We start from the raw sequence: 24,844 nt of genomic DNA on the forward strand, positions 1-24,844 counted from the left end.
AGCTCTAAATGAGACAGCCATGGGTGGGAACAGACAAGAGAATACAAATGTGGAGCTCAGTGAACACATCTGCCCAACTGCTCTGCTGGGTTCAGCTCTACATCTGAGAATCATTTTTATTTTCTGACTGCTTATTTCATTGTGCAGGAATCTTCCTGGTACTCTGATGCCTTTCATACACAAGTCTTCCATTAATTAACTTATTTACTTACAAAGTTGTCCCCCCCTCCCCCGTACAGAGGGAGAAATAAAAAACAGAAATTCCCTACCCTGCACCTGAGGAAAACAACCATGGCAGAATAGAGAAGCCCCCAAAGTCAAGAGTAAAAGTACCAACTTCCCAGCTGAGGCCAACTAACCTGTGTGGCCAGCAGTGGCTGTGTCTCAGTAGGACAATGGGGCTGATTTAAGTAAAAGCTAATGTCTTAATCACACTAATAAACTCCAGTAAATCGAAAGGTAACCTCTGCTTTTCAAGGGCACCTATCTTTCAGGAGAGGCCTTGTCTTTAAATAAATTAAACGGAATCACCTTATCTTTAAGGAAATGATGAATTTAGTGAAGAAAAGCTCGAACTCTCTGTAACTAACATAATTTATGCAAAATCATGCAATTAGTGATGGCTGTGTTAGACCTTTTTTTTTTTTTCTGCAAATGCGTCTGTAATAAAACCATCATGAATAGCAGTGCCATCTAATGTAAGTAGTAAACATGGATAGTGAATTATTAATATCTGGTGAGGCATGCAAATGGCAGGACTTCCATTTTTCCTTTGAACTAACAACACGTTCGCTAAGGCAAAAAAAAAAAAAAAGGCAAAGATAAATATGAACTTTTCTTTGAAAAGAAACATTCAACAGGAATATGAATGTAATAAATAGCACAAAATGTGAATAGTAAAACCCAGGCACTTTCTGCCTCCGCAAAGTGAAATGATGGTTATACTTTCTGCTGGGTCTGTAGCATAAGCTTAATGAGGTTAAAGCGATTTCATACGTGTACTCCTCACTGAGAATGGCCTGGGTCAGGTGATGTGGGTGGTAGTCTTCAATCAAGTCTTCAGTCGGGTAACCTTGACATTCCCCCCTCTCTCTGGCAGATGGAAAGGGAACCCCACCTCCCCTTGTTAGTGCTTATCCAAGGAAAACCTCCTTGCTGGACCCTCCTCTTCTGAGCTCCAGTCTTGTGAAAATACCTCCTGCGTTCCCAGGCAAGGCAGGGCTGGCCCAAAGTTCCATCCCCATCTTGGCCAGTTCACCCTGGGATGCCTCCGCAGAATTTAAGCGCCTAAGCAGACAAGGTCAAATTAAAACTGCTTCACTGCTGATTCTGGTTCAGGGTCCAGCCGTCAGGCACAGACCCGCAGCGGGAGAGGGGTCAGGGCCCTTCTCTGTACATGAGCCAAACGCCCCGCTTCTGGCCCGGGTGTACTCCAGAGTAACCCCCACTCCTGGCATCCCCTTACAGAGAGCTCCATCCCCCTGTGGCTTGCCTTGTGCTGAGGTCACAGGGACAGGCTCTTTATCCTGGCAGTGGAGATGCCAGCTGGGAACCCTGAGCATGAACCAGCAAGACGCAGACTCTCGCTCTTGACTTGGGGCTCCCGGCGCTGCCCCGGGCCGCGGGCCGGCCCACGGGCTCCCTCCTCCTTCTTGCCCTGGCTCGCCAGCCGGCCGGCCCGCTCGCTCGGTCTGCAGCCTGGGTTGGTTTCCCACGCCCGTCCTGGGTCTGACTCGGGATGCTGCGCCCCCGGAAGCCCCGCGGGCGCCTACCCCGGCCCGCAGCCCCTGGAAGGTGCCAACCCCGGGCGAGCCCGGGCGCCTCGGGAGGAGACGGGCATTTCACGTGGGCATCGTGCCTTCGCGGTGCTCACGCCTCTCCTCCGCAGCCGGTGCAGGGCCCCTCCGCCCGGACTCATCCCCCCAAAGTTAATCAGCCGTACTTGCCAGCTCGCTTTAGTTTGGGAAAGACTTCAAAACCTCGAGATCGGCGGGGCCCACGGCCGCTCCCAGCGCCCCCCGCCCCCCTCCACCACCCCCGGTTCTGCCTGGCGCGGGCTGTCGGGTGCTATAGGAGGCTGTGGCGTTTGTCTAGAACCGACATCGCAGGCACACGGACCCGCTCCTCGCCGGCCGTCGCCAAAGTTGCCGGAAGCCCCTCGGCCACCCGGCCCGGGCCAGATGCAGTTGCGTAACCTCGCCCCTCGCCCCCGCCCGCCGCCCGGTCGGCTCCCGGCAGCCCCGGCCCCCGGCAGCCTGCCGAGTCCTCAGCGCAGCCCGGTCGGGGGCGCGGGGCGAGAATCCCGGGGTCTGCGCCCGTCCGGGCGGTGTTCTGGCCGCGGCCAAGCGCAGCGGGCGCCGGGGCGCGGGAGCAGGGCGCGCGGGGCTCCGCTTACCTTCGGCGGCTTACAGATAAGTCGAGGTCGGTGCAGCGCCTGGCTCGGGCATGTCTCGCCGCGGACCCCGGCAAGCCTGGCGCGGCACGGAGCACTCCGGGCAGGGCATCCGCGGCGAGGCTCGCCGGGCTCGCGCGGAGGAAGGCTCGGCTTCGGGGGCTTGGCCCGCCGCCCGCGCCCCCCCTCCACCACCACCGCCGCCGCCGGGGCCCGGCCCGGCCGGCCCCCCGCGCCGCAGCTCGCGTCCCTCCGGCCCGGCTCAGCGAGGCGCGCGGCGAGGCAGCGGCTCGGCCGGCTCCGGGGACGCCCGCGCGCTCGCTCGCTCGCGGCGCGGCGGAGCCAGCCACAGCCACCCGGCGCCGTGCTCCTCCGATGTCCTCATTGACTGCGATCGTCTTCGGCGAGATGTGGGCGCCGGGGCCGGGAGGCGGGGGCGGAGAGGCGGAGGGAGCGGGAGGGAAGTCCTTGCCGCCGCCGCCGCCGCCGCCCCCCGGGTCCCAGCCACTCCGCCGAGCCGGGCGGCCGGAGGACGGGGCGCCGGAGCCGCTCGCCTGCCGCCTGTGCGCCCGCCTGGCACCGAGGCGGGCGGAGCCCCGGGCCCAGCGGGGCGGGAGCGGGGGCGGCGCGGGGCCAGGCCGGGGCCGCGGGCGTGGGGCGGGGGGGCCCCAGAGGGAGCAGAGCGGGCGGGAGTGCAGGGGCCCCCCCGCCCGCCGACGCCCGAGCCCCAGCCGAGGAGGAGGTGGAAGGAGCCGCCGGCGGCCGCCGCCTGCTCGCGGGGCTCCACAGCGGCGCGTCCTCGGGGTTTCTGGGCTGCAGGCGGCGCTGCGCGGCCCGGGAACTTGTTGAGCCTGCCCTGGAGCTGGAGCCGCCTCCGAGCAGCAGCTGGAGGGCGGGGACCCAGCGGTTTTTCCAGAGAGGGGGTCGCTGGGGACCCCGTGCCCAGGCTGCCGGCGGTGGCGGCCGACCCAGCCGAGCGCGGTTTTGAAATTAGGAGCGCGTCGGGGGCTTAGGCGGCTGCCCCCTTCATCTGCGGATTTGCTGCCTGCCTTGGGTCCAACCCGGGGTCAGCCCCTCTAAGCGGGGATTGCCCGGCAGGCTGGTTGTAACTGGCCGGAGTATCAAAGGCAGTCCGCCCGCGGGGTCCGCTGCCCACTGACATTCAGGAACCCGGCGCCTCCGCACCAAGACCCCCCCCACCCCGCCCCCCAAGTGGCGCTCACCGCCCACCTGCCAGGCCAGGACACTTGCTGCGTTTGTTTCAGGCGAGAGTTGAGGTCACTTGGGAAGGCAACAGGAGCTACCCCGTTCCCCCGAGGTCCTTGGAGCTCAGAGCCGCTGGCCCAGGGGCCTCGCGGATCCCTGTGGGACCTGGTGCCCAGGCCTGGGATTAGGCAGGCAGCTAGCTGCGGATCACCTGGCTCCCTAAATTTTCTCAGGCTTGGGGCTTGAAGTTCAGCCTCTTTGAGCATACCTGAAAGTAGCCACGTTCATTAGGTTTGATATTTCCCAAGAAAGGTCAGAGAAATGGTAAACGGGAGGGCAGTGCCAGGCTAGAGGGCGGGGGTGGGGGGGGGAGATGAATTGGGAGGACAATCGGTGACGTCTTTTCACTCACTCAGCCCTTCAGCCTCAGCTGTGTGCACACACCGCTGCCTGTTCCTTCCTGAGCACCGGCTCTGTGCTGCGATTCAGCCTTTGTTGGGTCCTGGTTTGCTGAGTTGAGTTGAGCCTAGGTCGGTGTTTTATGTAGTGACCGGTCTTTAGAAACCGGAAATGCCTCGTCTATACCTGGATGCTTCGGGTGATGCATCCAGATACCGCACACACGCAAAGCATCCTGAAAGCCCCTTTTCCCTCATACATTAGCACATAACTGTATAATTCTTGGCATCCAGATATGCCCAAGAAGGGAATCCTGAATCTGTGGATCCAAACTCTGTCACCGGGCTCTTTACTATCCTCTCTTAACCTAGAGTCCTCCAGTCTAATTTTCAGCTTGTTTACTTCTCTGGCTGGTAGTCGTGCTGGTGGTGCTGGCTGGAGAGATTTGCCAGGTGATGTGTGCGCAGCGGGGAAACCTGTAGCCTGCTGTTCTTCCTGGAAGGGAAGTGATATTGGGGATGTGTGGGACTTGGGGACATTTAATGCCAGGTGGGAGGGAGTGTCTCCATGGATACCTTCAACATAATCCCTTGGGGGTGGGCTGTTTCCACTGTGGATGCAATAATCTCTCCAAGGATTTTGGGCAACTTTCTGTAAATTTTACTTTATTGCTAATCCAGAAAATCGAAATCTGTCTTCCATCTCTTAAACATGTCACTGTAAATAAAGCTACCAGGAAATCCTGAAATTGTGCTGTTGGTAATGGAAAACTGAAGTTTTAGGGACCATGAGCGAAACAGATAAACATAAATGCTTAAATGCAGGACAGACCAGAGCTACAGGTGGCAGAATGAGCTGGCCAGAATGCAGCTCTGGGGGCGGTGGTGTTAAGACCCAAAGGATTTGGAATTCTAGGAAGAAAGTGGAAAGCTGTGATTGGCAGGTGAGAAAATCCACTTAATATGAACAGAGGATGTAATTGAGGTTTTTCGTATCATCAAGACTGCTTTTAGTTGTTCATGGCTGTAGTAGACATACAGTTGTTTTTCTGAGTCTATTAAAATTATCTGGGGACTTCCCTGGCAATCCATGCTTCCATTGCAGGGGACATGGGTTTGATCCCTGGTCAAGGAATTAACCCTTTCCCTGGCAAAGGGAAAAAATAGCTACTTTTTTTTGGCTGTGCTGCATAGCATTTTGGATCTTAGTTCCTTGATCAGGGATCAAAGCTGAAGCCCCACTAGTGGAAACACCAGAGTATTAACCACTGGACCACCAAGGAAGCCCCCCAAATAGCTAAACATTTAAAGTGGGATTGTCCAAAAGCAGACGTACCTAAGAATAAAAACATAAGAAAGTACAAGACGGATGATAAGAAAATCTTTGCATCTCTTTTCTTTTGCCTCCTTCTTAGATGTGTAGGTGCTATGCAGGGCAATGCTGGCTTTTTCAGCTCTCCAGCTTAGTAAATTCTGAGACCTCAATTTCTGCGTTAAAAAAAGACAAGAATATAGGAGTCAACGATATAAAAGAATGTTCCTTAGTTTTGTCCATCTGAATTCTGAACTGGAAATAACCCAAATGCATACAATTTGGGGGCTTTATTCATACCGTGGAATACTATACAGCAGGGAAAAGGAGTTGACTGCTCATGCATGCAGCATGAATGACCTTCACAAACCTTGTGCAGCTGAAGCCAGACACAAGAGTCAGTGTTACACATTTCCTTTGAAACCAAGTCTAAGAGGGTGAAAAATTTCCCTGTGGTGGTCGATGTCAGAAGGATGCTTATCTTTGAGCAGACCAATCCCACAGAGCCACACTGCCTTCTGTGCATCTTGAACCAGGTTCAAGTATGGTTGTGTACTTATGGAAAAATTCATCAAGATGTTCTCTTTTCTCAGAATGCCTCCTTTCTGTCTGGGCATTATCCCCGTGTTGTTACAGTATGTCTGCACACAAGTTTCCCAATAATCTGTCCCTTTCATTGAACCAGCCTATCTGTCAGTGAAATTAACTTCTATCTTCTGAAGCCTCCTCCTCTCCAAAACTCATGCCAAGAGAAAAGTCAGGTGCTGTAGGTAAGGCTCTGATTAGACACGCATTGGAGCTTCCTTCTTTGGGAGCATCTTTTTCTAGCATGTTCCTGGATGTCTGCTTGACTCTCAGGTGTATCCTCAGCAGACTTCACGTTGGAGATGACTTCCCTACCTGGTCCTTTGATGTTGTACTGTGACTACCAGGTGAGCCTGCGTCTGTGATGGCAGGTTCTACCCTTCAGTTCTAAAGATGTGGGTACAGTCCAGCCGTGCTCAGCTCCCACAGAAGGGAGGTAACTCAGCTTGACCTGAGCCTGTCGTGAAGAGATCAGTCACACCAGGGCGTTTTTCTTTTCTCTTTCAAGAACACGACCTAGTGCTCAACGGGGCTCCAGCTGGACCTCATCTTTGGCCTCGGAGACTAGTGAGAAACCCTCTGAAGGAACCCCTTTTCACATTCTGCTCAAGCATTTACCACCCACTCTCAGGACCGACCTCCTTCTCATACCTGCATCTCCCTGTGCGAACTCCCCTGTGCACGACTCTCCCATTGTCCTGGTAGCACAGCGGCGTTTCCTTCTGGTGGGAATCAGAGCTTTGTGTCTCGAGTCCTGTCCATGCCCGGGGGCTCTCCCCACTCCTGGTTCCTTTTCCTTCCACGATGAGCAGCTGGGGATGGTGTATTGGCCGGGATCACAATTTGGTTCCAAGAAACTGAACATCAGGCAGACGAGTTGCAATTCCTGGTTTTCTCTGATGCGTCATTGTGTATCTCATTTATCTGTAGGAAATGGAATGGTTTTATTTGTAAAGAGACCAAAAGTGGTTGGAGGTTTTCTTGAATGCACCACACCAGTGAGAAGAGGTGAAGGGTGGGCACGGGCTTCTGACTTCCCCTCTCCCTGTTCAGGACCCCTCATGTGCAAGGTCTTGCAAACTCAGAGGCTTTCCCCTCTCCCAGTTCTATCACTACTCACTCCCTCTCCTTTAGGTGGATGTGCTGAGAAATAACGGAGAAGGCAATGGCACCCCACTCCAGTACTCTTGCCTGGAAAATCCCATGGACGGAGGAGCCTGGTGGGCTGCAGTCCATGGTGTCGCTAAGAGTTGGACATGACTGAGCGACTTCACTTTCACTTTTCAGTTTCATGCATTGGAGAAGGAAATGGCAACCCACTCCAGTGTTCTTGCCTGGAGAATCCCAGGGACGAGGGAGCCTGGTGGGCTGCCGTCTGTGGGGTCGCCCAGAGTCGGACACGACTGAAGTGACTTAGCAGCAGCAGCAGCAGCTGAGAAATAAATACCCTGGATCTCATGTAGCTGACCTTCATTGGGTGGTCTAGGTGATGGGGTCTGTGGGGATTTCTCATTATCCACATCTAATCTGCTGGGAGCAGGTCTCTTCCGGATGAGGGAGAAGCTAAAGGGCTTTTCTTAATCCTTGCTGGTAATGCTGGCTGCTCTTTGAGCCGCTGAAGGCAACCCCTCATAAACCAGGTAATATGCCCAGGCTGAGGAATGATACCTCTGACCAGAATTAGGTCAAGAAGGGATAAAAATGGCTTTCCCGTTTCAGTGTCTGCTCTGCTAATCCACTTCACTGGTGTCAAGACTGGGGATGACCCTTCCTTGAGCTGTCTGGCCTGGCCGACGTGAGGCCTGTGGTCAGTGCCCCTGGGAGCACTTGCCCTGGGGTATGCAGGAAGGTATTTCCTTGATGGCCTTTTGTGCTCACCTGAGGAGTCACAGAGATGGAGGAAGGAAGGGGGCAAGGAGAAAACAGAATTCTCTGTCACTCTTTTCCTTCCATAAAACCCTGTTTGACAGCGAAGGTGGTTCTCCTTAGTCACGTGCCTGCATAAGGCCACACGCCTGATGCGCTGCACAGCATCCCCTGTTATCCTCATAAGACAGCCAGGAAATAGATCCTCTTTCAGTCTTCTCCCAGAGGAAGAACGGACAGGTCATTTCTCCAAGGTCACACAGCTAGGAAGTGATAGAGTCTAGATTCAAACCCAATACTGCCTGCTGCCACAGCATTACCCTGCCCCACTCAGGTTTATTCTTTTTAAATCAATTTGAGCTTTGCTCAGGGGCTTCCCAGGTGGTGCTGGTGATAAAGAACCCACCTGCCACTACAGGAGACTAAAGAGACTCGGGTTCAATCCCTAGGTCGGAAGGATCCCCTGGAGGAGGAAATAGCAACCAACTCCAGTATTCTTGCCTGGAGAATCCCATGGACAGAGGAGCCTGGCGGACAACAGTTCTTAGGATTGCAAACAGTCAGACACGACTAAAGGAACTTGGTACTAGCACGCGGGGTCACATTGAGTGTTCTCTTGTTTGCACCACGTGCTGGTCAGACATCATGGTCCTACTTGAGGAGTGGCCTTGATCAGCGGAATCCATTCCTGGCCACCCCAACTACCCATGTCCAGAGCAGGCTGTACCCTTCCAGGCCCTTGTGGGGTCGGCTTGGCTCCATCATGGAACATTCTGACCAGAAATGTCACCTGTAATGGCACGCTGTCATACAGCACATCACTCATGTCTGCTGACTGAGGCGTGCTTTTGACCAGGCGTTGTTTCCCCTTTACTTCTGAACTTATCTGATCACCGTATCAGTTATACTTTGGAGTAGAAACAGTCTCTGAAACAGCAACACGCCATAACCGTCTCACATCTGGATGGTGCATTATGCTTGTGCAGTGTAACTTCAATGATCTTAACCCACGTTTTCTTCATTGGATATCGGTTATCAGAAGGATCAATCACAGCATGTTCTGTATATATCACTAAAGACCATCTCAGATTCTTCCGAGGCTAGGTGTCTGGACGCTGTGTTTTGATGATCTTCTGGATTTAGTAAGGAGGATCACGGGTGATGTGGTAGCCAGCTGCTATCCGTCAGAAAGCAAGCATTTTGTTCCTTCACGCCAAGCTGCAAGTGGGAAGAGGGCAGAATTTTTAAAAGCCTATCTGTTTCTGTTGGGTGACCTCTAAGGTCACACACAGACTTTCAGTCCCCTGTTTTTCACAAACATTTCTGTTTCATTTTGCCGAATCCTTGGAGAATTAAATAGGCCATTACTTTAATTCCACTGCACTGTCGGATTGCAGAGCTCCCCGTTTCCAATTTGCCTAATTTGGGTTTTGGCACATTTTGGAGCGGCGGTAAGACTCTAGACATGTGCTTGCCTTGGAAGCTCTTCTGGGTTCACATCTGTTAATAACTAGTGCACCTTTAACTGACGTTAAAGCAATAACTGAAAACATACCTGAACGTATTTCTTACACAAATTAAACTTCCTGCAGGATTTAAACAAAAGAAAGACATTTTATTTATGCATGCTGTTTAAGGTTCTCTTTTTTTCTAATTTTTTTTTTTTTTTTTTAATATTGATACAGAACCCAGTGTGGTAGGTTAAAGAGCGTATGGTAAGAATGGATTAAGGTTAACAGCAGTCCCTGCACCACTGACCGAGGCTCCCTGGTGGGTTCTCTTCCTGCCCCCAGGCTTCTGAGCTCAGAAGAGGGGAGGAATCTTCATATCCTGCTGCTGCTAAGTCGCTTCAGTCGTGTCCGACTCTGTGCGACCCCATAGATGGCAGCCCACTAGGCTCCTCTGTCCCTGGGATTCTCCAGGCAAGAATACTGGAGTGGGTTGCCACTTCATATCCTAGATCATGCATTTCTCCTTTTTTTCTTTTAACTTTTTATTTTATATTGGAGTATAGCTGATTATTAGGCTTCCCAAGTGGTTCAGTAGTAAAGAATCCACCTGCCAATGCAGGAGATTGGCATGTGGGTCTGGAAGATTCCTAGGAGAGGGAAATGGTAACCTACTCCAGTATTCTTGCCTGGGAAATCCAGAGACAGAGGAGCCTCACGGGCTACAGTCCATGGGATGAAAAGGGGTCAGACATGACATATCGGCTAAACAACATAGCTGCTCAACAAGGTTGTGTTAGTCTCAGGTGGACGGCAAAGGGACTCAGCCACACATATGCGTACATGTATCCATCCTCCCCCAAAGTCCCCTCCTGTCCAGGCTGCTGTATAGCATCGAACAGAGTTCCCTGTGCTGTACAGTAGGTCCTTGTTGGTTACCCATTTAAAATACAGCAGTGTGTACATGTCCATCCCCAAACCTCTAGTTATCCCTTCGCCCTTCCATCCCACTGGTAACTGTAAATTCGCCAGAACATGCATTTCATTCCAGCTGCTGCTGTTGCTTTCTAGTCGCTCAGTTGTCTGACTCTCTGGGGACCCCATGGACTGTAGCCCACCAGGCCCCTCTGTCCATGGGATTTCACAAGTAGGAACACTGGAGTGGGTTGCCATTTCCTTCTTCAGGGAATCTTCCTGACCCAGGGATCAAACCCATGTCTCCTGCTTGCCAGGCAGATTCTTTACCACTGAACCATCTGGAAAGGCAAGGAGGCAAATTGTACAAAGCTTTTTCTCACTGGCATTCATTGTTTGGCTATTTCAGAGGCTTAAAGGAAACAATTTGAAAATCAGCTTGTTTTTTTTTAAAAATAAACCTGAGACGTGAATGTGGCAGTTCACCGAAGATTCACCAAAAAGGTGAAAGACGATTAGTAGAGAGTTCTGTTACTCAGTGTCAAGTTTTAAGGAAATCTTGACTCATTTTTATGTGAGTTCCCACCCTGGACCCCCTCCCACCAACATCTAATGTTTCGGAGTTTGTTAAATGTTTGAAATGTTCACTGAGGCTTGGTGTTTCAGCAGTCAAAGTGAGGCTTCTGGACACTGATAGCTGAGACCGCAAATGCCCTCTCTTGGCCTCAGTTCAGAGTGTCCTCATCAATCATGATTTGGCCCCTCGTGGCCCACTTCATGCTCCAGATCTTTCCCTGTTTGAATGTGGCTCACCTTGCTCCATTTGATCAGCAGGAGCAAATGTAAAATTACCCTTCTATGAGGATGTCCTGGGCTATGAGCGTTGTGCCCTAAATTTCTAGTGGAAGATGAAATCCATTGATGATTTATTTTGTTTACTGAATCCGAACATGAAAATGAAGAAATTTGTTTTAATGGTATCTTCTGCCTCCTCTCTCCAGTGGAGTAAATATTGTCACGTGGAAATGCTGATGATACTTCTGAGTCCCTTAAAATAAGCGCTGTGATTCATTCACACCATGAAAACAGTAGAGTCAACATGTTCACCCTCAGGTTCATCAGCGACTGGCTCTTTCCTTTTTAGTCCCTGGGTGTTAATGAGCATTTTCACTTCTGGAGCTTTCTCTGCTCCCAGCTCCATTGTGGACTAGGAATGAGGGTCCTGACGTCAAGCTTTGGGTCTTGGCCTTGGGAATTCTGTGTTTGGGCTCTGCGGTTGTGGGCAAATTGTGTTAATTTGATTTGATATTTTAGACAATCTCTCATAAGAAAATAAGCAGATTAAAGCCACGGCTCAGTGTGGTCACCACCTCCTCCTGGTCATATAAGTGGACTGAGACAGATGCCCATGGCCCAGAGTGTGTGGATTTACAAAGAATGTGTTCCTTTTGTACATTAGGCATGTTTAGAGTTCTTTGTTGAATTCTTGGCTTTTATGACAGCCAAGGATACTTTGTTAGTCCTCAAAGGACATTTTAAAAACATCACTGTACTGAAATCAGCTTAAGGTGTGATACATAGGTGTGGCAAGTGTTGAAACATGGCTGATGTTGCCATGAAATTTAAATAAGCTCCAGTAAAGCACATATAATATCTGTATACCATGTAAAATGCAAAGATCTCCCATAGACGTCTTTACTCTTTATTTCTTGACAAGCATGCATAATCTCCATCTTTGAATACAGAACAGAATCAATATTTTAAAAGAGTTTTTCATCCGTGGGTGTAGCCCACTTTAAACAAACTCCTTATATGAAAGGGTGTCTTGACAACAGGTGAACCGATAGCTTTCACTTTATCAAAGGCTCATTTTGATGAAGCCTGCCTTCAAATAACCACCGTCTCTTATGCATTTAGAGGGATTCAGGTTGTCAAAAACTTCTTAACATGTGACTTTGCAGGACTCCACCTTTTGTCTCAAGTGTCATCTACCATACATTCTTGTTTATATACACATATGAATGCCTGTATATACCCTGGAAACTTCTGAAATTGCTTGTGGTGGGATTCTGTACCTGTTCCCAGAGTAGGATAGTGGGCAGATTTGGGTTGTCAGAGCAAAACATCAGTGTTCTTCATTCGCTAAAATTCTCCTTTACCCTCTCTTTACCAGAGTAAGAGATGACATTTACTCAGTAGAAACCAGAGCTAAAACAATAGACTTGTCTCCCAAAGGACCCTGTGTTTTGTTGGGTGCTTCACATGTTTTCTCTTATTTCATCTTTTCTACAATGTTACAAAGTACTAGCACGTGAAATGTAAATTGCAGAGCTGCTTGTGTAGCACCTTGGAAGATTTTTCTTTTTGCCTATACCACTTTTCAGAGTTACAGTAAATTGGCATGCACTAGACGAAAACAACAGAATGGGAAAGACTAGGGATCTCTTCAAGAAAATCAGAGATATCAAAGGAATATTTCATGCAAAGATGAGCTCGATAAAGGACAGAAATGGTATGGACCTAACAGAAGCAGAAGATATTAAGAAGAGGTGGCAAGAATACACAGAAGAACTGTACAAAAAAGATCTTCACGACCCAGATAATCACAATGGTGTGATTACTGACCTAGTGCCAGACATCCTGGAATGTGAAGTCAAGTGGGCCTTAGAAAGCATCACTACAAACAAAGCTAGTGGAGGTGATGGAATTCCAGTTGAGCTATTTCAAATCCTGAAAGATGATGCTGTGAAAGTGCTGCACTCAATATACCAGCAAATTTGGAAAACTCAGCAGTGGCCACAGGACTGGAAAAGATCAGTTTTCATTCCAATCCCAAAGAAAGGCAATGCCAAAGAATGCTCAAATGACCTCACAATTGCACTCATCTCACACGCTAGTAAAGTAATGCTCAAAATTCTCCAAGCCAGGCTTCAGCAATATGTGAACCGTGAACTTCCTGATGTTAAAGCTGGTTTTAGAAAAGGCAGAGGAACCAGAGATCAAATTGCCAACATGCGCTAGATCATGGAAAAAGCAAGAGAGTTCCAGAAAAACATCTATTTCTGCTTTATTGACTATGCCAAAGCCTTTGACTGTGTGGATCACAAGAAACTGTGGAAAATTCTGAAAGAGATGGGAATACCAGACCACCTGATCTGCCTCTTGAGAAATGTGTATGCAGGTCAGGAAGCAACAGTTAGAACTGGACATGGAACGACAGACTGGTTCCAAATAGGAAAAGGAGTTCGTCAAGGCTGTATATTGTCACCCTGTTTATTTAACTTATATGCAGAGTACATCATGAGGAACGCTGGACTGGAAGAAACACAAGCTGGAATCAAGATTGCCGGGAGAAATATCAATAACCTCAGATATGCAGATGACACCACCCTTATGGCAGGAAGTGAAGAGGAACTAAAAAGCCTCTTGATGAAAGTGAAAGTGGAGAGTGAAAAAGTTGGCCTAAAGCTCAACATTCAGAAAACGAAGATCATGGCATCCAGTCCCACCACTTCATGGGAAATAGATGGGGAAACAGTGGAAACAGTGTCAGACTTTATTTTTCTGGGCTCCAAAATCACTGCAGATGGTGACTGCAGCCATGAAATTAAAAGATGCTTACTCCTTGGAAGGAAAGTGATGACCAACCTAGATAGCATATTAAAAAGCAGAGACATTACTTTGCCAACAAAGGTTCGTCTAGTCAAGGCTATGGTTTTTTCTGTGGTCATGTATGGATATGAGAGTTGGACTGTGAAGAAAGCTGAGTGCCGAAGAATTGATGCTTTTGAACTGTGGTGTTGGAGAAGACTCTTGAGAGTCCCTTGGACTGCAAGGAGATCCAACCAGTCCATTCTGAAGGAGATCAGCCCTGAGATTTCTTTGGAAGGAATGATACTAAAGCTGAAACTCCAGTACTCTGGCCACGTCATGTGAAGAGGTGACTCATTGGAAAAGACTCTGATTCTGTGAGGGATTGGGGGCAGGAGGAGAAGGGGACGACAGAGGATGAGATGGCTGGATGGCATAACCAACTCAATGGACATGAGTCTGAGTGAACTCTGGGAGTTGTTGATGGACAGGGATGCCTGGCGTGCTGCGATTCATGGGGTCGCAAAGAGTCGGACACGACTGAGCGACTGATCTGATCTGATCTGATCTGAAGGGGTTCTTAGGGCATTTCCCAGTGGCTCAATGGTACAGAATCCGCCTGCAATGCAGGGGATGCAAGAGACGTGGTTTCAATCCCTGGTTCCGGAAGATCCCCTGGAGGAGGAAATGGCAATCCACTCCGGTATTCTTGCCTGGAGAATCCACAGACAAAGGAGCCTGTGACCTGCAGTCCATGGGGTCACACGGAGTCAGACACGACTGAAGCGACCTAGCATAGTATAGCAAGGTGTTCTTCACACTTCACCGGCCTTGACCAGTTGAGTTTATTCCTGTTTTTAAGATAACCAACACTCTCCTCTCCCTAATATAAGTAGGTGAATTGGCTTATTAATGTTTCATTTAAATATATTCTCATTTATTCTGGATGAAAGACAGGTGTTGGCATATCAGGTTCTGTTCTCTGTGAAGGGTAGTCAGTTTTGGGTGACATCTTTCCTTCATTAACTGTTACTGCATTCTGGAGCTTCCTGGGAAGATAGAAACACCACCACTCTCATTCGCTCATCTTCGTTAACTCACTGTATGCCCATTGGCTCATAGTTCTAGCGCTTTCATGAATTAGAACTTTAAGCTTCCTAAAGGCTCCATGAACATAGGTCATAGTTAGCACCATGTCAGGTGAGGGGGGAAGCACTGAGAGGTCAACACATGTGACTGGCTAGGTCTGGAATCTTACATGAAAACCACAATCAAGAAGTTGTGGGTGATCAGGAATCGTCTCCAGAAATATCAGGGAGCAACTTCCAGTGAGACAAAATATAGATATTAGTATTTGTTTTTGACTTGTACCTGAATAACCAGCCAATAAACTATGTAGACTTGGAAGTATTATCCCTTTTCCCCCAGGAAAGCAGAACATCATTTGTTCTTGTACATGTTGAGAATATGGATGATTATCTCATTTGGGGGTTCCCTTAGCAGGCAAGTGACTTTATTACCTGATTGTTAATGAAAAGAATAGTTTAGAGCAGAGGAGGGTAGAGTTTTTCTTACAGTTACATAATACATAGTTTTGACTTTTGGTGTCATTCAATCTGTGTTGTAAAAACTCATCTCTGCTGGTGAAACAGAAAGGTAGATGCAGACAATAGGTAGACAAATAGGCATGACTGAGTTCCAATAAAACTTTATTTATAAAACCAGGAAGTGGGCCAGATCTGGTCCACAGGCTATAGTTTTCTGATCTCTGATACAGAGCAAAAGTTGTTCTGGAGAATTTTGATGCCTTATTTAGGCCCACATTTTAAAGATGAGTTAATAAAGCATTAGACTCATCACATGAAGCACTGGGTTTTTTTTTCCCTTTTGCTTCTCTCATGTGCTAGATTCTAGGTAATACCGCTTCCTCTGAGATTTGTGCAGAATTAAATCAATGTGTCCTATCCTTGACAGGATGGGAATACGATGATGGAGCAGTTTATCTGTTAGCGTTTGAGTAACAGACAATAATTGCATGCCTCAAGATTCCCATTCTTGGGGAAAAAGCAAAGACTAAACACACAAAACGGGGAATGGCAACATTTTTGCCTCAGTGTTCCAGAAGGATTTTGCTTTGTGGTCTCCGAGAATACTGTAGTTACTGGAAGGAAAATGCAGTAATCTCTTCCATAGGAAAGCGTGTGTGTGTGTCTGGTGCCTTTGAATTTCCACACCCCTGGAGGGAACACTGTATAACTCAAGACAAGACAATGCTGGGCAGACACTATCGGATTTTCATCTACGGCTGATTTATCGAGGTGCTTCAGGAAACCAGAAGGAATATGTTTGTTGTAGGCTTTTAATACTGGAGCTCCCACGGTGACTGCTGTGAGCCATCTTTTGTTTCGGTGGTTTCCAAACATTTGAGATAAGTAGTAGTTGTGGTTGTTCAGTCACTAAGTCGGGTCTGACTGTTCTCGACCCATGGACTGTAGCGTGCCAGGCTCCTCTCTCCTCTGTTATCTCCCAGAGTTTGTTCAAATTCACGCCCATTGAGTTGCTGATGCTACCTAACCATCTCATCCTCTGCCACTCCATTCTCCTTTCGCCTTCAGTCTTTCCCAGCATCAGGGTCTTTTCCAATGAGTTGGCTTTTTGCATAAGGTGGCCTTGGTATTGGAGCTTCAGCTTCAGCGTCAGTCCTTCCAACGAATATTCAGGGTTGATTTCCTTTAGGGTTGAGATAAATAGTTAAGCTTCTGTAATTGGTCTTTGTAACCATATGAAAAATGATTAAGTATTAGCGTCACATGAATTTTTTAATAAAAGTAAGGATTAATGCCATGTTTCATACATGATATTTTACATGTAAAATATCATGTATGAAATGAGATGCCAGTCCAGGTTCAATACACGATACTGGATGCTTGGGGCTAGTGCACTGGGACGACCCAGAAGGAAGGTATGGGGAGGGAGGAGGGAGGAGGGTTCAGGATGGGGAACATATGTATACCTGTGGCAGATTCATTTTGATATGTGGCAAAACTAATGCAATTATGTAAAGTTTAAAAATAAAATTTAAAAAAAAGTAAGAATTAATAATCAGTCAAATATCCTTACTAATGTTATCCTTAATTCTTTAGATTTGAATATTCCAGGGAACAGAGATTTCCTGTCCTCTGATAATTATTTTAACATGCCAGAAATGTGACATAGTTATTGAATCCAGTAAACTTCATTGTGTATTGTCACCTCAGTTTGAGATTTGTCAGTATTATATCATCTGTTAGTACTTTGTGATAATCTCTAAAGACATTCGGTAAGCTTTTAAAATTTAATTTTGTATAGCAACTGTGTTTGGTGCAGAACTATGGTGCTCCTTTATTAATTAAAATTAGATCATTGTGCATTGTACTGTAATTAGCAAGTTGAAAGTAACATGTTCTGTCTTTGGCGACAGACATGTGTTTTCCTAGCGTGAGGACCCTAACCTGTGTACACGGCATTTCTCTCAAGTGTGTTTAACCGAAGGAAGCAAGTTTGAATTTGTTTTCTAACTGCATAACTCGTGGGGGCACTGAGATTCCTGTGAGTATCCAGAGGCAGTTCTTTGGTTTCATACTCTCCTTCAGCTGACAAAGAGTGGCAGCTTCGAGCACCAGTTTTTCCATTTTTATACTAAGGTTTCACTTGATGAATCAGAATGTTGAACACATGGAGGTCAGGAGGAGGTGGGCCTTGCCTTTGCAAGTGACGAAGGAAAGCACAGGCAAATAAGTGTGTGCTGTGTATGTTTCCCTGGTCTGGGTGTTTGTAAAAGAAGGCAAAATCTGGTCATTCTTTGTGGGAAAATCACATTCAAGAGTTTCTTGAAGGTTGAAGAAAGGAGCAAGGATGAGTGGGAGCTCTGGGGACAGCAGAGGCTTGGGGTGGCTTTGAGCCCATGGAGGCTTTGGTGACTGGGTGCTGTCCATGACTCGCCGGGACATGAGGGGAGGGTGACTCGCATCCTCGTTGTCAGAACTGAGAATCCAGCACCTCCTGTCATACAGCCGGAGAAAGGATGCTTACAAGGAGTCCTCAGCCCACTCTTTCCTCTCCCTTGGTTGGAGCAGCCTTTTAAAATGATGGATTTGAGGGACTTCCCTGGTGATCCTGCGGTTAAGAATCCCCTTTCCAATGCAGGGGATCTGGGTTTGATCCCTGGTCGGGGAATTGGGATCCCACATGTCCTGGGGCAACCAAGCCCGCGTGCCGCAGCTAGAGAGCCGACCCTGGGCTGGAGCTACAAAGAGCCCGCGTGCCGCAATGAAAGATCCCCGCATGCAGCAACTAAGACCCGATGCAGCCAAATCAATAATAAAAATATGTAAATAAATATTAAAAAAAAATAAAATGGTGGATTTGGAAAACAGAAAAGTAGTCAAGGTGCAAGAAGATGATTCACACCAGGAAGCACTTCATCCAATAAGTTGTAAAAATAAATACACCCCACGACCACGGCAAGTAAGTGTTACGAGTAGAATGTACTGAAAGAACGTCAGAGAGACCTAGGGACCGTGGCTGCAGTTAAACATGGATGTGCCCCGCCTGCTGTTCGCACTTGTGCCTGAAGCCGCCTTCAGTGCTGGTGTGGTTCCAGTTCAAGCTGTGCTCAGTCGCTCAGTCGTGCCCGACTCCCTGTGACCCCGTGGCCTGTAGCCCTCCAGGCTCCTCTGCCCCTGGGATTCTCCAGGCAAGAATACTGGAGTGGGTGCCACTTCCTCCTCCAGGGCATCTTCCCGACCCAGGGATCGAACCTGGTCTCCTGTGTGTCCTGCATTGCAGGTGGATTCTTTCTGACTAAGGCCACCTGGGAAACCTCCTCTGAGCAGGGCACCCAGATACGCAGACCCCCTGCCCCTCGAATCCAGCTGGGCTCCGTTGCCTCTGACTCCCCCGTTTCATGTCCGTTCACCCCAGCGGGGCCGCACGGGCGTCAGTGTCCTCTGTCCTGGTTCCCAAGGACGTGGAGACTTGGCTTAAGGAAATCCTCAGCTTGGCTCCTGTGCAGTTGGTATAAGTCATCGTTCCTGCTTTATAGGCACTCAGACACATTACGAGGCTCTGCCAGGGTTTTTTTTCCTTCCCCAATCAGGGGAAAAAGAGAAAAGATTTCTATCTCAGTTCCTTGGTTCCCTCACAGTGAGAATGAAAATTTTTATGAAGTCTTAAATTTGGTGGTTATTGTCCCATTACCTATAGAAACTGCCGTAAAGACTGCATTTCGCTCCCATCAACACATGCTCTGGGTGCCCCTAACGTGGTCCCAGTGCTCGTCCCGGAAAAAAGGGCCACTCCTCCCCTCTGCAAACGACTCCCATGCAAGCCTTGGTGCGCCAAGGAGGCGGAGTGAGGCATTAGAGCTGCCGTAAAGGGGGCCGCTCCCGGAGAATTGATTCTGAAGGATGAGGGACCCATCAGATGCTCAGGTCAGAAGGGAACTTCCTGGGATTCCTGGAGAAGGTCTCCCAGGTTGAGCCTAGGATCCAGAAATGCCAATCCACCGGGAGCTAAGTCAGGCTGTTTCTCGGGCCCTCCTCCTTGGCTTTCTTGGCCTTGAATTCTCTGGTCTGGCCCACGTTGCCCCTCTCGATGTGATTGGCAGAGGCTTTCAGACGTGGGTGCCCGGCCAAGCTCTCTGCCCTGCTCCTCCTTTGCAGGAGTCAGCTGCCGGTCCAGGTTGGGAGCAGGATGACCTCTGCTGGTCTCTCTCTTTCTGTTTGCCTTCCCAAAGGATTCCTCAGCACATGCAGCTGAAAGCACAAGGCAAACGCCCTCCCTCTGCTGCATTCTTGTAGGCAGGACGACATTTCTTTCAAAGAGGGAAATAAAAGCTCAGGATATTCTTGGGGCTGGTTGCTAAACCTGACAAGGGCTTAATGACTTAATGCATTACAACCAGCAGCTTTTGGCATCCTTCTCCGAGCTCCAGCTGGACTGTTCAGTCCTGCACGCCCGTAGCAGGCAGCGTAGCCAGGGAACGCCAAGTGCAGGTACTGGGCAGATGGGGTTTGCCTGTCTCCTCTGTGAGAAAGGGCATTTCTCTTAATTGACTCAGCAGGTTAATAGTCTCGGGTGCCAGGCTGATACTGTCAGACACCTCTCGGGGAGAAACACTCCTGCTCAGGTGACCCCCAAAACTTATTTATTGACCTTCACCAATCCAGATCCTGATGCTGGGAAACATTGAAGGCAGAAGGGAATGACAGAGGGTGAGATGGTTGGATGGCATCATTGACGCAGTGGACATGAGTTTGAGCAAACTCGGGGAGATGGTGAATGACAGGGAAGCCTGGTGTGCTGCAGTCCATGGGGTGGTAAAGAGTTGCACACGACTGAGCAACTGAACAGCAAGCCAGTCTCTGCCTTTACGAGGGAGGCTGGATGGACCCTGTTTGTGAATCTGGGGTCTTGAGATATGATCTGACCAGCATCAGGTGCTCCTTAGAAGCATCATTGTCTGTGTGCTTTTTATTATTGGCAAATTTGTTTCTGACACATAACAGCTTTCAGTGCTGAATATTTTTTCCCAGATTTTTTTTTTTTAAGAGCAGTTTTGGTTCATTACAATCAAGGGGAATACAGAGATTTCTCATTCACCCCCTGCCCTCTCACACACAGAACCCTCTTCCCTCCCACTATCAGCACCCCTGCTGGAGGGGGCGTTTGTTACAGCTGATCACTTATCTGGCACGCCACGGTCACCAGAGCCCATAGATCAGCTCAGTCAGAGCTCTGCGTTGTATGTTCTGTGGGTTTGGACACGTGCGTAATGACTCATATCCATCATGATAGGGTCCTACCGAATACTTTTACTGCCCTAAAAATCCTCTGTGCTTTTTATGCTTGTCATAGTTGCTTCTGACATTTAACAGCTTTTCTTAATGGGTTTTTATACTGTTGATTTTTATTTTTTTCTGGTTGAAATGACAGGTTAGATGATTGGTCAAATAAGAAAAATTCAGGCACCATCATTTTTATAAAAAGATATTCAGAGATAATACATGTAGTTGGTAAAAAGGAAGATGGCATCTCAGGGGTTCCACCTGTAGCCATCCCCCAGGTAAGGCCAGGAACCGTAATGGGGATGTGCTCCCAGGTACGGGCTGTTCTTATGAACACTCGTCCTTCCCTGACTCCGTAACTTCGCCTTTTTTATGTGGACATGAATCTTGCAGGTCATTTCCTGCCCTTGTTACCAAGTCTACTGCGTATTCCAAAGCACTGTAGGTGTGCCGTGATTCTAAAGTTTGAAAATAGCATCATTTAAAAAGACTTAGGTTTTCTAGTGTGTGTGTATGTATGTGTGTGTGTATGTGTGTATATATATATATAATATTGTACATGCTATTTACATATTTATATATATACAAAAGCTTTTCTACTATGCTTGATAAAGTCTTGAGAAAGAACATTAAAAAAAAAAAGAGGCAGAGAAATTGGAAAACATAAACTAAATGAAATGGGAGCCTTGAATATGAAACAAAATGTGAAACAAGCTAGATATAAAAGTAAAAGATCACATATAGTCCAGTTGTTTTTAAACATGGCTGCTCATTAGAAACACATCTGAAATGGTAACTAAAAATCTTAATTTCTTTTCTTAAAACAAATGATTGTAATATATAGTGGCACTATATGTTAACTTTGTTCTGTATTTTCTAAGCTTCCTATAAATTTATCGTATTTCCATAATTTAAAATAACAGAAAGAAAACGTAAAGAGATTTGAAGCTGCAAACCATATAAAATTTACTTTTAAAAAAGGTCTGTTTTCTTAGGCTGCACTGGGTCTTTGCTGGGGCACTTGGGGATCTTAGATCTTTCTTGTGGCATTCGGGATCTTTAGCTGGAGCATGTGAGCTCCTGGTTGCTCCATGTGGAATCTAGTTCCCTGCCTAGGGATCAAACCCAGGCCCTCTGCACTGGGAGTGCAGAGTCTTAACCACTGGACCACCAAGGAAGTCCATAAGTGACTTTTGAGAATATTTTTCCTTAAAGGAGTCATCTATTTGGAGAATAAGCACATATTGCAAAATTGTTCAAAACTGGTTTCATCTTAGCGATTTGTAAAGCTCTATTTGATCTGCTTTATATTTTTAAAAATACTCACCTCTAGTGAATGGCTTATTTTTTTGTGTGTGCATTTTTTCAAGGACATGGAAGATAATATCCTGATAGAAGGATTATTTAACTCCAGCCCACCGATTTCTCAGTTGTCTATTTCCTGGCCTCCAAAAATGTATCTGCTTAAGATTAAGTGTGAGATTATTTCAAGATGTCTTTTGTTCTTTGCACTCATAAGAAATGTTTTCTGAAGCAAACGTACATGTGGCCACTATGTGACAACACTGGCTGTATTTTATTTTCATAAGTTATTTTGTACATAGGAGTGCTTGAAGCAATATGTGAGCCTGTGATATAATCCATACAGAATTTGAAAATGGATTTCCAGGAAAAGGTGAAAAGGCTTTAAGGTTCTAAGCCAGGCACGTGCTGGCTGTTGAGGACTGGGCTTCTTCCTTCCAGAGTCCTTACTTGATTTTCTCTCTGTGCTTTCAGAAGCCCCCAGGTAAGGTAAGCGTTTCCCTGTGGGCCTGCCTCGTTGCCTGGAAATTCAGAAGCTCTCGTTCTGTTTCTGCGTGTTCGCAGTATTTGTGTGGACTCTTTTTCCTCTCAGTGAAGAATGACTTTACTTTTTTTTTTTCCTATTATGTGCCCTCTGTGGTGGAGGCTTCTCTGTGAAGGACCTTGAGAGTCCCTGCTAGCTAGATGACTTGCTTTGTCAGTACTTTAATTCCCCACACTCCACCCTGTGCACCGAAGGATGGAGAACATACATCGCGTGTCCTTTGAGGCTGATTTCCCATACCTGACTTCCATGATGATTTCCTGCTTCTGAATTTAACTTTGGAGAAGTGTTTCTGCTTGGGGAAGAAATCCCAAACTCCTTATTTATTTATTTTTTTCATTTTTAGCAATAAGTAGTGTTTTTTTAGTAATGAGTGAAAAATACAATGAAAGGTTGTACAAAGTCAAATCTGATCTCTTCTGTCCCAGGTCCCCCTTCCCATCCTCCGCTGTCACTCGAAATGTTGACAGGCTGGTGTGTATCTTTACACAGTTTTCTTCTTGTTCATAAGTACCTAGGCAATTTTTAAATATATGTACATATTTTCTTTACACATGTAAGCTCAGGTTATTATTGGGAGGAGTATGGGGGGATGTTTTATTTGTGTGTGTTTTTACAAAGTAGAGGTATCATATTTGTACCCTTCATTGATTTGTTAAGAACAGCTTTAGGTTCACATTAACACTGAGGGAAAAGTACAGAGGCTTCCAGAATCCTCCCAGGTCTTACACACGCACAGTACCTCCACTGTCAACATACCTACGTATTTTACATTCTGTGGCTTTGGACAAATGTGTAATGACGCATATGCACCATGATAGCGTCGTATAGAATTATTTCGCTGCCCTAGAAGTCTTGTGTGTCTTGGCTCTTCATTCCTGCCTGAGATTTGAACCCCTGACAACTACCCATCTTTTTACTGGCCCCATAATTTTGCCTTTTCCAGAGGGTCAGATAAAAGTGAAAGCGAAAGTCTCTCGGTTGTGTCTGACTATTTGTGACCCCATGGACTACACAGGCCATGGATTCTCCAGGCCAGAATACTGGAGTGGGTAGCCTTTCCCTTCTCCAGGGGATCTTGCCAACCCAGGAACTGAACCCAGGTCTCCCGCACTGCAGGCGGATTCTTTACCAGCTGAGCCACCAGGGAAGCCCGAGGGTCCAATAGTTGGAATCATAATTATGAGGCTTCTTTCACTTAGTGATATGCATTCAAGGTTCCTTGATGTCTTTTCATGGTGTGATAGTGCTTTTTTCTTTTTCCCAAACTGCTGAATTACAATCTATTTTCTGGAGGCACCACTGTTTTCTGAAGCATTCACCTGCTGACCGATATCTCTGCTGCTTCAGTGTACTGGCATCTGTGAGTGAGCTCCCATCAACGTCTGCGTGCGGGTCTTGATGTGGACCTCAGGCTGCAGCTGCGTGTGTGCTTAGTTGCATTCAGCTCTGTGGCCTCATGACTGAAGCCTGCGGGGCTCCTCTACCCGTGGAATTTTCCAGGCAAGAACACTGGAGTGGGGCACCATTTCCTACTCCAGGGGGATCTTTCTGATCTAGGGATCGAACCCACATCTCTTGCATCTCCAGCATTGGCAGGCAGATTCTTTACCACTAGCACCACCAGGGAAGCCAGCTTCAAGGAGCAAAATTGCCCCAGAATCTTACTATGTTGTTCTGTCAAACTGCCTTTTTTCTTCTGACAATATAACATGGGCATCCCTTCAGCCCAGAGATGCAGATCTAAGTGTTTTGTTTTATTTTATCAGAATAGTCTTTAAATGTTCCTCATCTGCTTTAAACTGAAGGCTATATCATGTCTCCCCTAGCTTTTTTAGAACAAATTTATTAATACTAATTATCTTTGCTGCAAATACATTTGTGTTTGCTCTTCCTGGTGGAAGAGTGTCTCTAATTAATTACCTTATTGTTGTTTATCTTTGGTCGTGCTGGGTCTCTGTAGCTGCATGAGGGCTTGCAGTGAGCCGGGGCTACTCTGCGTAGTGGTGCACGGCATTCTCACCGCGGTGACATCTCTTATTGTGGAGTTCAGGCTCTAGGAGCGTGGGCTTCGGGAGCTGCAGCAGGCTGACTCAGTGGAGTGGCCAAGGATTGATCCCGCGTCCCCTGCAATGGCAGGCGAATTCCTACCTTCTGTACTACCAGGGAAGTCCTGGAAGAATTATTTTAAGACAACACTTGGAAGTTAGGTGTTTGGGAAAGCATTGTAAACAACTTGTCGGAGTCTAGATAAAGAACATGACAGATGCATGCATTCAAGTGAGTCAATGCAGTACGTGTGTAGAGCTTAAGAAATATTAACATGAGCTTCGATGCTATTTTCAGCTCAGGGTCGTTAGATGTGCCCTTGGCCCTCAAGTGTGTCCCTCTACCATTTCCTGGTATAATCTTTAGCCAGACTTTTGGGTTATCCGTTTGCTCTTCTGTATAATTTCAT

The 24,844-nt window shown here is 47.6% G+C and overlaps 2 protein-coding genes and 1 non-coding gene across 6 annotated transcripts in view; 1 reads left to right on the plus strand and 2 right to left on the minus strand.

Annotated features, from left to right (window-relative positions):
• The window catches only part of INSYN2A (inhibitory synaptic factor 2A), a 62,455-nt gene extending 59,866 nt beyond the window's left edge, over positions 1–2,589 (minus strand). Inside the window, exon 1 of the mRNA XM_070781091.1 lies at positions 2,396–2,589. The gene's annotated coding sequence lies outside the window, so the exon portion shown is untranslated. The remainder of the gene's footprint in view (positions 1–2,395) is intronic.
• Positions 1–24,844, plus strand: part of DOCK1 (dedicator of cytokinesis 1) — a 556,998-nt gene that overhangs the window by 281,581 nt on the left and 250,573 nt on the right. The gene's annotated exons all lie outside the window — the stretch shown is intronic.
• On the minus strand, positions 21,645–21,717 carry TRNAG-CCC (transfer RNA glycine (anticodon CCC)). Its single transcript has one exon. It is a non-coding gene; the product is annotated as a tRNA-Gly (tRNA).

Source organism: Bos indicus, chromosome 26 (genome assembly GCF_029378745.1).
Source record: "Bos indicus isolate NIAB-ARS_2022 breed Sahiwal x Tharparkar chromosome 26, NIAB-ARS_B.indTharparkar_mat_pri_1.0, whole genome shotgun sequence".
Lineage (NCBI taxonomy): Eukaryota > Metazoa > Chordata > Mammalia > Artiodactyla > Bovidae > Bos > Bos indicus.